Source organism: Rhinolophus ferrumequinum, chromosome 16 (genome assembly GCF_004115265.2).
Source record: "Rhinolophus ferrumequinum isolate MPI-CBG mRhiFer1 chromosome 16, mRhiFer1_v1.p, whole genome shotgun sequence".
Classification (NCBI taxonomy): domain Eukaryota; kingdom Metazoa; phylum Chordata; class Mammalia; order Chiroptera; family Rhinolophidae; genus Rhinolophus; species Rhinolophus ferrumequinum.
Window position 1 is genome coordinate 51,244,767 of NC_046299.1, and position 15,568 is coordinate 51,260,334.

Genomic DNA, 15,568 nt, shown 5'->3' on the forward strand with positions numbered 1-15,568 from the left:
GCCACTTACTAGTTGTGTGACCTGGGGCAAGTTACTCAAACTCCCTGAGCTTCATGTTCCTCAGCAATAAAATAAAGATGTCATAACTTTCATATAGGGCTGTAAATAATAATATAAATAATTATATGGTAATATTTGTAGGTGAATGGCTCAATGTCTGATGCTAAATAAATGTGAGTTGTTATTATTATCATCTGTGTCTCATCAGGCACCAACACCAGGATATTTTCCTCTCTTAATGTCTTTGTATTCATTCCATCTTTTCCATTTTCCTCCCACCATCCTAGACTAGGCCTACCTCATCTTCCAGATTTACTACAGTAGCCCTCCTAACTTTGCCAACTCCAATTTTTTTTTTTCTTAAGGAGGGTGCAGCTCACAGTGGCCCATGCGGGGATCGAACCAGCAACCTTGGTGTTATTAGCATCACATTCTAAGCAACTGAGCTAACTGGTCACCTCACCAACTCCATTTTATATCTTCCTTCCTCCCTTCCTTCCTTCTTTCCTTCCTTCCTTTCCTCCTCTCCTTCCTCTTCTCCTCCTCTCTCTCTCTCTCTCTCTCATCTCCTTTCCTCCCTCCCTCTCTCCCTCTCTTCCTCTCCTCCTCTCTCTCTCTCTCTCTTTCTCTCTTCTTTCTTTCAATATTATTTGAACACCTACTTTTTATAGAGCACTGTCTCAGTGCTGGGGGTAGAGCCGTGGACGAAATAGGTGTTGTCTGTGCCCTCAGGAAGCCTACCTTCTGGTGAGAGGGACAGACTACAAACAAACATATATTTAATATGTGAGGTGATAATGTCTTATGAAGAAATTAAAACAGGAAAAGGATGGAGTTGCTATGTAATATAGGGTGGTCAGGGAAGGCCCTTCTGCTAAGGTGAACAATATAGGCGAGATCTACAGGAAATAATGTCACTTTCAGTAGGTCACATCTTTGCTGAAATGCTGTTTCCTTCAGAATTAAGTATAAATACTCAGGTCTAACTTTCTAGCTCCTCCACAGTTCAGTTAATCGTGAGATTTTGTACCCCTCCCAGAATGCCCCTGTTTCTGCAGATGTGCTCAGCATGCTTAAGAATGCACACTGTTAGATTAATAGTACTTACCTCTAATAGTGGTGTTAGTGTGAACTTTTTTCTCTTCCTCAAATGTTTTTTTAATAATGAACATAGATGGCTTGAATAACATCAACAATAATGGCATATGTTCTCCCCATCATCTTGTTTTAATCTTCATATAACCCTGCAAGGTAAATTTTGTTAGCCCCGTTTTACAGATGAAAAAACTGAGACACCGAGGTTGCACCAATCCGCTGAACTCAGTTCTTGAAATGTTTGGCACCCGCTGATGGGCTTGTTTGATTTTTAAAAATGTTTAGTTTTGCATTCTTAATTAGATCATAGCAGAGCCCTTGTCTTATTCTTAATCTCCCTTTTGCCTTTCCTCATAGATTTCATCAGAGTACTTTGTACTGTACATAATGGTGCTTTTTAATGGATCGGTCTGTTGTATGGCTAGTCACTTGTTCTGATATGGCCTATTATCTTGCTGGTTGTGCCATCTTGTATGCACTTGACCCTGGGCCCACGATGGAGATCCTGGAGATCCTGGGGGGCAGAGTTGAGGAAGCAGGATCTCCACCCCAAAAGGGCAGTGATTCTGCTTGTCCACTAGAGGCCGCAGTAGGTCTGGTTTTAGAGAGTCATCAGCGGACCCCACCCCAGGCGTCATTTCCAACACCAAGTTTGTCCTAGAACCCAAGGCTCCAGAGACAGCCTATCAGCATCCCTGACTTCAGTTTCTTCCAATCGATCAGATTCCCGGACCTGGAATGAGTTAGCTCCAGAATAAAAGTTACTGAGGGCAGCTCAATAGCAGGAGTGTACTGGCAGGTTCCAGCTGCCCCTCAATTTGCCAAATCAACAAACGTGTATGGAGCAGCCTATTGAGTGCCTGCTGTGTACCATGTAGCGTGTTAGACTCTGAGACTAATTCGGTGAACAAGACAGACGCTGGTCCTGCCTAACTCATCTCTTATGACCTAAGGAAGTAGGCGGACAATTAAACCCAAAATTATTGTATCATGTGATAAGTGGCTGACATGATTTCTTTCCAGGGTTAGTTCTCTTTGGGTCTCATTTCACTGGGGGATTATGTCATGCAATATCTGCCTGATTTAGAGAAATGAAATAAAGGAGAGGGGCAGAGAAGAGAACTTTGCCACATTTGGAGAATTGTTGCGGAGGTGCCTGCTCTCTTGAGGTAGAAGGATTCCCAAAGGCTCCAGGAAAATCTGAGGGCAGATCTGGGGTTGGGGTGGGTACTGGCAGCAAGGAAGTCCCATCACCACACCACAGCTTTTCTGCTTTCCTGTCTCCAGTCTGGGAGCTTGTCTGGGGAAGGAAAGCAGATTCCCCAGGTTTGGGGCTGTGACCTAGACTGCTGGCTTTTTCACTGTTTCTCTTTGCCTTCTCCTTTTCATTGCTCTTTTTTTTTTTCTCAGATTATCAATCAATCTATTTATCAAATGTTATGTTCACAGTATCCTTTTTTATCCAGAAGCATGAGGTTACAACAGTGTTGTTAGGGAGACAAGATAACAAGAGTGAGGAGTAGAGACAGATAAACACCCATGCAATGCAACCCTTTGATGAGTGCACATGGGGTTGCTACAGACAGTCACTGCTGGGGTGGATCCCTCAGAGCTGAGGTGATCTGGGAAGGCTTCCATTCTGGAGGAGGTAACCAGGGCTGTCCAGGAGGAGGCTTCCATCTGCCCCGTGGTGGGGTTTCTCTGGAAAAGTTACCTTCTGAGAAGAGAGAGGAGGGTAAAACATCCTCCATGCCCCAGCTGTTCATTCCACTGTGCCTGGACTGGGCGCGCTGAGGCCCACGTGCTCAACATTCCAGAGAAGCGGCTTCTGAGTCAGAGCCCCAGAAACAGCTGAGGCAGCTTCAGCCTGGAGTCTTGGCTCTCTTTTCCCCTTTTCTGTCCAAAAGCAACTCCCTCCCCAGCTATTTGGATGTGACCAGAAATCCAAGCAGGGCTCTGGGGTGAGAGCCTGGCTCAGCCAGTCTCTAAAATATATTTGGTCCCTGCATCCCCCTCCTGGGCTGCAGCCTTCAGGTAAAGGCATGTGCCCAATGGCATCTGTGCCAGGAAGCCCCAGGGGGGTGAGGGAAACTCACCTGTGCCTATGAGTCACAGCTCCCAAAGCAACCATTACTGAGCTGCCTCCAGGAAGGGGGTCTTTACTAGGACTTGGCTCAACTTAAGACAGTAGCATTCCCCGGGGCAATCTGCCAGCACTTCCTCACTGCCTGGGCGTGGGGCCCAGGACGTGCCAAGGCAATGCCAGAGAGCTGACTCAGGGGGCAGCATGAGGGGAACAGAAGAACCCTTCATACCCACCAACTAAGAGAGGGGATGAGGCTAGCTTGAGGTCCACGATGGCTGTCCCATAGTGCCAGACCACCAACAGGATCTGGGGGTGGGGCCATTTCTTAGCCACTCATCCATGTAGCCCCATATTTCCTGGAGCCACCAGCAGAAGGCCAAGACACTCCCCTGTCTCCTCGAGGTCCCTTCTTCTAACAAAGACTTCTAGATGTGCAAGTCTAGGTTCCCAAACCCCTGTCTGCAATGGATTGAGGCCCTGCCATTGTCACTGTCTTAAGATTGTGATCTTGGGCAAGTCACTTACTTTGGTGTATCTTAAATTCCTTATATTAAAGTTGGGATGAAGAATACCCGCCTTCCTCATAGGACTGCAGTAAAAATCAAATGAGCTCATGTCTATAAAGGTATCGTATATACTATACAACACATTTATTATAAGGTATTACCATCATGCTTATTCCTGAGAGAGGAATTATAGCCGCTGGCCCCTGAATCTCAAAGTCCTCTTCTTTCTCTCTTGTCTGACAAGTTGTTCTGAAGCCAGTGCTGAAATCCTACCTCAGTCCTGAGTCTCAGAAGCATTGACAGCAGTCCCTTCTGCTTGGCCCTATGGTGCCAACTCAGAGAAGTAATTCCCAACACCCCAGCTCTGTTAAACCGGTTCTTTCCCTTCTAATCAGACTCCTCCAGTCCAGTTTGCCTGCAGTGATGACAAAGGAACCTAAAATAGCACAGGCTCTGCAAACACTGCTGGAGAAAGCTTAGGGCATAAGGTACTGCCTGTCACCTGTGGGCCTGTCTGGACATCTCAGCCAGGTGCAGCCCTTCATCCTCCAGGGCCTGGCGTGTCTTCCTCTCTGCAGCACCAGGATGACAATGCCTCCCGTCAGCACTTTGGGTGGCTGGATTGGATGACTACCTAGAAAGTTGGCTTGGTTAGAAGTGCAGGAGGGGACTCATGGCTCCCCCTACCAGGTCCTCACACCCACACCCTTGGGACCTTCCCTTGCACCAAGAGGCCAGACCAGCCGGGCTAAGGTCATGCAGAACAGCAGCTGGCTCGTGGCCACAGGAAGGGTTGCAGACTGGGAATCAGGAGAGCCTGATTCTGAGGACCCTGCAGCCAGCAGGCCCTGGCTTGTCACTGCAGAACCAGTCTGGTGTGGGTGGCTGCTGGGCTTGCCTGGTTCTGAGACTTCCCATGGGGTTTTCATGTGACTTACCCTGGTGGGGAATGGTGGCTGCCAGAGATTCAAAGAAGGAAGCTTGCAGTAGCGAGCCATAGCCATGTGTAGAAGCTGCCGTTCTAGCAGCAGCCTTCATCGTTGCTCAGCTGCTCTCTAATTTCCTGTATTGTAAGCAGTCATTTCCATGTGGCACAAGTCTTTACCCTTAGAACTTTCTCATCCAACTCTTGCTTAAACACTTGTCTTTAGCAAATATGAACCTTTCCTGGGTAATTTCCTGGGTAAATGAAGACAAATTTACGTCAGGAATCCCAAACGAATGGCCTGTTGGCCAAATCCAGTCTTTAAACCTGTCTCCGTTGACATGCACCATTTTAACTGGGGAGTTCTAACATAAAAGAAATCTAGATGTCAAATATTTCTTAACATTTGTTTGTCCTTAGGTTGGCTTGTCCCGGAAGCAGACCTTGAGACAGACTTCAGTTGCAAGTAGTTTATTTGGTAGGCGATCCTAGGAAACTCCAGTTAGGGAGTGGGGAAGTGGACAGGGAAGGGAAGGGAAGGGAGGAGGCCCATGAGGGTAAGTTATGAAGAAAGTTACCTGGAGCTTAATTCTCCTGGAGGTATTGGGGAAACAGTGTAGAACACTTGTCTCAAAGTTATCTCACGTGAGAGGCAAAGGCATTTGCATATTGATCCACCAAACCCATCAGTCATTGGCTGGGAGCTGCCACAATGTGGGAAAGGACGGGTAATGGCAGTATTAATTCCTGGGGAACATCGAGCCTGCTGTACAGTAGGGAAGAGTTGGTGTCAAAGGCCAGAGGAATCTGGAACTGAGAGCATCTGCTGCAATATGGCAGATCTAGCAAAACTGGTCCTCAGTTCTCACTTGGCAACAATTAGTGGGAGCTAAATAACAGTTGCCCCTTTAAACGAGATAAGAGCTATCCACTGCTGTAGTCCCTACTCCTCCCTATTGTCCTGCACTTAGCCTGCTTTACTGTTTACACTACCTGTTTAGCTTCTGGGGTGTTTGCGTTGGTGACCCTCGGTTTATGTCTATGTGTAGGCTACTCCACTACAGCTGTGATCTCACTGTCTCTGTTTCCAATAACTTCTTTCTTTTTTTTTTTTTAAGGATTTTTTTCTTTTTAATTTTTTTATTGGGGAACTGTGTGTTTCTCCAGGGTCCATCAGTTCCAAGTCGTTGTCCTTCAATCTAGTTGTGGAGGGTGCAGCTCACTGGCCCCTGTGGGAATCAAACCGGCAACCCTATTGTTCAGAGCTTGCGCTCTAACCAATTGAGCCATCCGACTGCCCCCAATAAACTTGTTTCTTGTTTTCCTTTGCATCCCACAGGGCAGCTAACCCAGCGATTCCAAAAGATGTTGACTGCTTCCTTGTGTTTCTGGCCCTGTACTCTGAATTATTTAATTCCCTGAGTCAGACCACCTTACCTCCATGTTGTTATATACAAGGCGTCAGAACATGTGGAAGAGGTCCTGACTTGGGGAGGCCCTTTTTTATCTCTTCAACATCTCCAACCTGACTGGCTTTCAGTTCCTGAGATGCACTGAGTTCCTTTCTGCTTTAGATCGATTCCCCTGCCTCGAAAGTTCTTTTCCCCTTTATGACAGGCTCCCTCATGTTCACCCTTTGGGACCCAGCTTAAATGTCACCTCCTCAGTGAAGCCTTCCATATCACTCACTCCTCCACTATATATTCTCACAGTACACTCTATGCTTTCTTAAAGCATTTACAAACATATTGGTGTATTTTGTATTTACACTGGACTCCCATCATTAATACAGTTAACTGGCGCAAACCCAACTAAACTCAGCTAACAGAGCAAGAAACAAAGATATTCCTTATTTAGAGTTACATTCCACCATTAAAGCCAGATCTTGACATCTACTGTCACGCGCAAAGTACAAAGAGAAACAGATGTGATTTCTTGGCTTTTGTGCTTCTAAATGCCAAGGTCCAGGTGACTTCAGGGATTTTCAAGAATAATTTTGTAATCTTTGCCTAATTAACTGATTTTAGAATCTACTATCAACCCCACAAATAGATCCAAATGCAGAAGACGGGAATTGACTGTGGTATCTGTCTCTCCTTCTGGATTGAAGCTCCATGAGGACAGACATCATTGCTGGATCCTCCGCATCTAGCAAAGTGCTGGGCACATGGTAAATACTCAATAAACCTTTGTTAAATGGATGATGATAGATGATGGGTGATGGATGGATGATGGAGGAGGGATGGGCTGTGAAAACCAGCACTGTGCAGGATGCACCTGGAAATAGGCTGGTACTTAACGTGATTTAGCTGCCTACAGGCTGGGGGAAAAGGATGAAGGAAACGAGGGGGCTGACCTCCTGCAATTGGACTGTCTCCCTAAAGCCCTAACTTCTATCAGGTCTCTCAGGGATTTGTTATGTCTCACATTCTACTTTCCCTCAAGCGAGATCTCTTGGATTAGAGCCTGATGCCAGGCAGTGAGGCCGCCTCTGAGTCACTGCACAGCACAGCTGTATCCCTCAGGGCTCAGACAATGCACACTGTCTTCCTCCTGGATTCCTAGCCCAAACCAAAACTCCACCTGAGCCCCTACCTTGACCCTGTTCATGACTCCCTCCCTATCCGAGCCCCAAATTTTGCTTTGACCCCAATGCCAACCCAGGTCTTGATCACAGTTGTTTTTACAGCCCTGTTCCAATCCCAACCTTAATTCCCATCTTGACCCTAACCTTGGCCCAGATACATCCGTGTTTCTGATCCTGAGTACATTATACATCTGTACTTTCGTTATCATTATTTATAAAGTTTTTATGCATACTGTTTAATTTGACAATTCTACGTAATCATCCCTGTTTACAAATAAGAAAACTGACACTCAGTGTGAAAAATGCCAAGGTCGCACTAGTAAATTGGGAGAGCCCAGATTAGATTCAGGTCTTCGTGCTCTAAGCCAGGGCTACAGGAGCCTGGGTTACCGAAGCCCCAGATCTAGGTCTCCATTGCCCTTGTGGCAAAGTATCCTAGATAATCAAAAGATCTCCGGGTACTAAAATAGTGGTAATAATAACAACAACCACCTTCATTTACCAGGCAATTTCTTTGTGATCGGCAAAAACGCTAAGAAGCATTTCATACATTATCTCATCTAATCCCCCCACAAGACTGCAGAGCTCTGTAGCCCCACTTTACACATGAGGAAACGGTGGCTTAAGGAGGTGTAAGTAACTTGCCCAAGGTCAACACAGCTTGTAAGAGGCAAGCCAGAATTTGAACCCAAGTCTCTCTGACTTTAATGTGTTTCACTTCAGCCTTTACAAAGAAATGTGGTGACAGGAAGCAGCCAGGAGCCTGGTCTCGCAACCATGTTCACACCATACCTTTTGAGCCATACTTACAAATTCCAGGGTATTATGTTTGATTACCAAAACTGGGTCAAAACTGAGTCAAACCTTGGTAGGGACTGACTCACCGTGGTGTCTCTCGGCTCTCAAAGGAGACAGGAAGCCTCAGAGGTCAAGAGCCAGCTGGCCACTGCGAAGGGGATGACAATCCCAGAAGCGTCCACCACAAGCTCTGTGGTAGTGAAACATGGAAATCCACGTGCCTGCCACAGAACAGACTCTAAGAACAGACCCAGACTTAAGCCTCATTTTTTATTTTATTTTTTTAATAATTTTATTTTTTATATATTTTATTGGGGAATATTAGGGAACAGTGTGTTTCTCCAGGGCCCATCAGCTCCAAGTCGTGTCCTTCAGTCTAGTTGTGTAGGGCGCAGCTCAGCTCCAGTCCAGTCGCCGTTTTCAATCTTTAGTTGCAGGGGACACAGCCCACCATCCCATGAGGGAATTGAATTAGCAACCTTGTTGTTAAGAGCTCGCGCTCTAACCAACCAACTGAGCCATCCGGCCGCCCCTCCGGAAGCTCAGTGGCAGCTTGTTGTCTTAAAATCTAGTTGTGGAGGGCGCAGCTCCACTGGCCCATGTGGGAACTGAACTGGCAACCCTGCTGTTCAGAGCTCGTGCTCTAACCAACTAAACCATCCGGCCGCCCCTTAAGACTCATTTTTAACATCAGACCTGACTATCCTCATTTTTTCCTCCATACTTAGCCCTACCCTCTAATAGGGCTCCATTTTGCTCTCAACTTCTCTGTGTTTCATCTCTGACTTTCACAATTTAAAGTCCTTCCTGGACAGGTTTCTTTGCCTCTATCCCAGTTCCCATCCCCATCTCAGCTCATGATTCCGAATATCTTTGCTGTCACCTTCTCACGTCTTGTGTTTCTGAGTCTCATTCTCAGTGAGATCCCTGTAACATGGGATTTCTTTCCCCACTTTTGAAAATAATTTTCTGGTAAAATATACATAACATTTATCATTTTAACCATTTAAAAATTTTTTTAATTCATTTTCATTGTGGTGAGATATGCAAAACATGAAATCTACTTTTTAATACATTTTAAGTGTACAGTTCAGTGGCATTAAGTACAATCACATTGTTATACAACCATCACCACTCTTCATTTCCAGAACTTTTTCATCATGCCAAACAGAAACTCTGTACCCATTAAACAATAAGTCCCCATCCTCAACTCCTAGTAACCTCTATTCTACTTTCTGTCTATATAAATTTGCCTATTTTAGGGACCTCATATAAGTGGAATCATATAGTATGTGGCCTTTTGTGCCTGGTTTATTTCACTAAACATAATGTTTTCAAGATCCATATTTGTTGAAGTATGTATTCGAATATCATTCCTTTTTTAAGGCTAAATAATATTCCATTGTATGCATATGCCATATTTTGTTTTATCTATTCAACTGTTGATGGACAGTGGGTAGTTTTACCTTTTGGCTCTTGCGAATAATGCTGATATGAACATGGGTGTACAAGTATCTGTTTGAGTCCCTGCTTTCAATTGTTTGGGATATATATCAAGGAGTAGAATTGCTTTATCATATGGTAATTCTATGTTTAACTTTTTGACGAACTGTCAAACTGTCTTCTGCAATGGCTGCACCATTTTACCTTCCTACCAGCAATGCACAAAGATTCCAATTTCTCCACATCCTCACCAACACTTTTTGTTTTCCACATTTTTGATAGCAGCCATCCCAATGGGTGTGAAGTGGTATGTGAGATCCCTTTTGAAAACAGAGCTCCACAAGTCCAAGCTTTCCAGCGTCTACTCCCCCCTTCTGGGCACCCCATGAGCCTCCCCGGCTCTGAGGAGCGACATTTCCCTGGGGCAGAGAAACCACTTTTTCTGGTGAGCAGCCAACTTGCTTCTTTCTCCTGTACCCACTGGTCTTTCTTCCAGGCTCTGAAGAGCTGCTGCCCATCTCTCTGTCTTTTGCTTATGGAGAATTGGACTACAAAATAATACAGACTCTGGGAAGAATATAAATTCAATTTCTTTAAGTCCACAGTCTTCTGAGTTCTTTTTTCCATGTAGTCTTCCCTACCAGAAACAATTGTGCGGACTCCATGGGGACCCACTTTATGGCTTTGACCTGCCACTGACCTCAGAACTAGAACAGCATCCAGAGCCTTGGGCAAAATTGTTTCTTGGTCTTATCAAGACCCAGGGGAACACCTTATATTCTAGCTACAACCCCCAAGCTATTTGAATCAAGCCTCCCTCTAGCCCATCCCTTTGCTGAGGCTCACATTCGGTGGTTTAGTTCTTTAAGACAGATCCTGGGTGTGGTGATTCACCTCCTGCATGAGTCCCATGACTCTTTTGGGGGAACTTGGAAACCTGGAATTTTGGTCAGGATTCCTTGTTCATATTCCCAGAACCCAGGCTCTCTGGGGCAACATTTGTTTATCTTGTTTAATACGTACGTCCTCTTCGTGGACTTCTGATGTCAAAAGCAGGGCGAGTCAAACCTGGCCCATTGGTCCTCATATATCCTCATATATATGAAGATATATTTGCTTCAGCCCAGGCCTCACTCCTTTGCGGAAAGTTGCCCGATATAAATTTTTTTTTCTTTAGCCACTCTGTCTTCTGCAAAAGCAGGTGGAAATAAGTCCCCCTGCATTCCGCAAAAAAGAAAACGGGCCGACGGAGGGAAGTGACTCACCCAGGGTCACAGATGGAGTCAGCAAACAAACTGGGAATGGAGCTCTAGTCTCTGACTCTGAAACACAGCCCTCACCACAGGCAGTCACCTCTTCTTCAAGAAAAAGCTCTCAGCTCACTTTCAGCTCCCACAGGTGCCAGTGGGATTGGGCAGTGGGGTTTTCTACCCTCAGCCTTCCCACCCTAATCCATGGACTATTGGCCTTCAGATATGGATTTTATGGTACAGCCTTTAATGGAACTTTCTAAGGCTTTTTCTAAAGCAAAACATATGACCCTGAAATTCTGGGAAAACAAAAGCTCCTAAAGAATAGGAACAAAGACAACTATAGAAGTCCTCATCTCTTCCCCCCATTGTCATTTCCCCTCTGGTGTCCTCTCATTTTAATTCTCACACCCACTAATGCACCCAGCCCTGGGAGTTTATCATTCCCCCATTTCCTCCAGCCCAAACCCAAGGTATCATACTTTACTCACCCTTCTTCTTCTTCTTGTGATGATGTGAGATGATACAATTGCCCACATGATGAGATGAAGTGAAGTGAATGACAGGCATTGTGATGTAGGGTTAGGGGGCTACTGACCTGACAATAAGGGTTATTTGAATACAAGCACTGTGATACCTTGACAATCAATCTGATAACCAAGACAACTACTAAGTGATTGATGGGTGGGTAGCATACATAGCATGGAGACTGTGGACAAAGTCTCCCAACCCAGGTGGGATGGAGTGGGATTGCATGAGATTTCATCACTCCACTCAGAATGGCACACAATTTAAATCTTATGAATTGTTTATTTCAGGAATTTTCTATTTACTATGTTTGGACCATGATTGACCCCATGTAACTGAAACTGCAGAAAGCAAAATTGTGGATAAGGGGCGACTACTGTACTTTGGATACCTCTGCATCTAAAGATATATGTGGAATCATATAGTATTTGCCTTTTTGTGACTGGCTTATTTCACGTAGCATAACGTCCACAAGGTTCACACATATTGTAGCATGTGGCAAGATTTCCTTTCTTTTTATGACTGAATAATATTCCATTGTATGTACAGACTATATTTTACTTACCCATTCATCTGTCAATGGACATGGGTAGCTTCCATCTCTTGGCTATTGTGAATAGTGCTGCTATAACACAAATGTGCAAGTATCTCTTCAAGACCCTGCTTTCTTTTGGATATATACTTAGAAGTAGGATTGCTGAATCATTTGATAGTTCTATGTTTAATTTTTTTTTTTTTTTTTAGGAATTGACATACTGTTTTCCATAGTGGTTTGCACCATTTTACATTCTCACCAACAGTGCCCAAGGATTCTAATTTCTCCACATCCTTGCCAGCACTTGTTATTTTCTGTTTTTTAAATTTTTTTAATTTTTATAGTAGCCATCTTGCTTAATGGCTTTTCAATTGTTTCATGTATATTCTTTTTGTCTTCCTTATCAGATTTTAAACTTCTTCAAGACAGGGATCATGTCTGTTCTTCCATCTGCTCTCAGGGCCTAGCACAGTGCTAGGCATACCTTAGGTACCTGAAAGTAATTTTTAGTTGATTGAATAAAATTAACAGTTTGAGTTGAGCACGATTCTTTTATTTTTAGAACTTGGGGTAGAATTTTCTTTACAAATAAAAGAGGCTGACTGCCATGATGCAGACTGAATAAATCTTAGGACATTATGCAATGGTGCAGAGGGTCTGCATGGGGAGAATGTCACTGTTGCTTTCTTCTTGACTAAAAATGCCCATGTTGTGGTCATCCCACAAGCTGCTAGATCCATTATTGTTGGAGGTAGTTCCCACCTTCTCTGCAAAGGGACAATGCCCTGGGAACCCACTTCTATTCAGGTGAAAGTGGAAGATCCTAGGGAAAAAAAATTACAAGCTTGAGAAGGATTTCTTGAAGCTTGGAAGGGGGCCAGCACAGGAACTCTGAGGCAATATCGCAGATAGAAAGGTACTAGTAAGTACAGGTATTCTCAATTCTTCTTTGTTCTCACCTCTACTCAGTTTCTCCCAATTTTCCTGAGGTCTTGGGGAGCCAATTTCTCATTCACTGCCATAAATTTGAGGATTATCTGATTCTCCAAGCTCTTTTAGTTTCTCCATTGAAAAGTCCCTCCATTAGCCATCCATTTGGCATTTTAAAAATGCAGCTATCACTAGGACCTAAAAAAGAACATGTACAGAAGTTAATTGCTGAAGCAATTAACTTTTGGAAAACATATTCTTTAGAAAAGTCGCCTCGGCGTGGCTGGGTTGGCACAAGGCTCTCAGGTGTACATCCCCTCCTTGATTCATTCCTATCTGGGAAACTCTGCCCAAAAGTTGATCTTCCAGCTCTGGAACTTTCCCATCTCTATGTTCTCCTCTGGCCTCCATCCCAAAGACGGGGTTGGAGTAGAAAACCCAATAAATAGAAAGTTTATAATTTCATTGGGAATTCCCAGGTGAAAAAATAAACCAATACTCCCTAGCTATGCAATGGCTGACATTTTCCCCAAACTTTTTTGGTAGTAAAAATCCTCTGGGATGCATCTTAGGAATAAGATTCCTAGGACCCATCCTGGACCTAATGAATGAGAACTTCCAAGGAAGTAACCTGAAATAGTGTATTTTTTAAACCTTCAAACCAGGTGATTCTTACTTGTCATCAGACAAGTTTGGAAAAAAAAAGCGTTCATGAATATTTATTATTACAGATTCTGGGACCTACTCAACAGTGTAATATTTTTCCCTCAGGGAGTAGTAAAGAGACAACACTATCAAAGTGATTATCAACACAGGGTTTGGAGTCAGAAACCTGAGTTTGACCTGCCAGGTATTGGCTTTGCTGTGTGGCTTTAACCTCTCAGAGCCTCAGTGTCCTTATTCATAAAGTGGGAATGATATTGCATCTCCCTCATTGAGGAGTAAATGAGACAATTCATACAGAACTGTTACCCAATGCCTGCTAAATATAATGCATGCTCAATAAGTAGATGCTATTGTTATTTTCCCACAGGAGAACGCTATGGTATCCTAATTATATAAATATAGGTGAATAAAAAGGAAGACTGGCCATTGATGATTGCAGGGATCCACACAGATATATAAGCATAACCAGAAGACCCAATAATCCCTTTTCTGACTTTGTGTCATTAGACACAAAGTCTGCCTTGAGCTGGGTAGGCAGGAACCAACATAGACATGACTTGGACAGCTGGGGTTACCCTGGGATGGCACCATGGGTTAGAAGTAGGATGATTCCCAGGCATAAAAATAGGCTCCCCCACCTTCCTGACTGAATGGGATACTGCCTCAGAGATGGTTCTTCAAACCCTGAAACCAACTACCGTGTTTCCCCGAAAATAAGACCTAGCCAGACCATCAGCTCTAATGCATCTTTTGGAGCAAAAATTAATATAAGACCTGGTCTTATTTTAATATAATACCGGGTATAATATAATATAACATAATGTAACATAACATAACATAATATAATATAGTATAATACCGGGTCTTATATAATATAATGTAATGTACTATAATATAATATAGGGTCTTATATTAATTTTTGCTCCAAAAGACACATTAGAGCTGATGGTCCAGCTAGGTCTTATTTTCGGGGAAACACAGTAGGTCTGGTTGGAGTCCCAACTCTACCGTTTATCTGTAGTGTGATCTTGGGTAAAATTCTATGAGCATCAGTTTTCTCATCCATGAAATGGTGATATTAATAGTATCTTCCTTAAAGGTTGTTGGTAGGATTGAAAAAGAAAAGGAATGTGAAGCAAATAAAACTTGGCTATTGTTATCTACCTTTAACAAGGAATAGATTATAATATTCTCTTGGGAAGAACAGATTTCCGCTTCTTTAGTTCCTGTCACACTCCCCACCACCACTTTTCTCAAAGTGAACAGGAACCTCCTGGTTAGATTACTGCATACGGCTCCTTCCCCTCACTCTGCACACTGACCTATCTCAGGGGCTCCCTGCTGTGCCCCTGCTCCCTGTTGCCACAGACTTCCAACCATTTCATCCTACAGTACTTGGTACCTTCGAAAAAGAGACTGACCTCTCCCAGGACTTATATTTAGCAGGCATTGGGTAACAGTTCTGTATGAATTATCTCATTTAATCCTCAATGAGGGAGATGCAATATCATTCCCACTTTATGAATAAGGAAACTGAGACTCTGAGAGCTACCTCATCACGCTGCCTTCAATCAGTGCTTGGAGCAAAGAAGTACTTTCTGCAGGTGGGTAGGAAGTAGGAAGACAAAGAGACTGAGGGTGAGATTGAGGGTGGTCAGGAAGGGAGAAGCAAAGATTCAGAATAGGAGTAGAGAGGGTGGAAATGTGTCATGAAGTTCTGCAAAATCGGTGAATTCTGAATCTCATCATTTTCAGTGAATGAACTCAGATGATTCACTTCCCTTTATTAGCCCTCTATTTTCCTCTCTGTGTAATAGAAAGGGAAGTGCTTGCACTTATTTTAAAGACCGAGAAGCACACAGAGTTTAGCTGGGGAAAGCCATGAACACATGAAATTATACATCATATGGGCTATGGATGTTATGTTGGTTTTCTTCTGAACAAATTTTTGAGAATACTGGCTCCTGGCTGAATGTATTTCCTTAAACGTCCTTGATTTCTTGGCAGTTTTCAGGAAACCCACCAGTTTCTGGTTTCCCATTCTAGCCTTTTGTTCCTGGGTATCTATCCCCTTTAGCTTCCAGTGACATCCAACATAATAGCCTGGGATCTAAGCAGAATTTCAAGAGCCTGGGCCTAGCTTTGGTTCCTGGTGGGACTCAGAATCCAGACGGTCTGGAACATCATGACCAACACTCCTTTCAGGTAGTGAGTTCTTG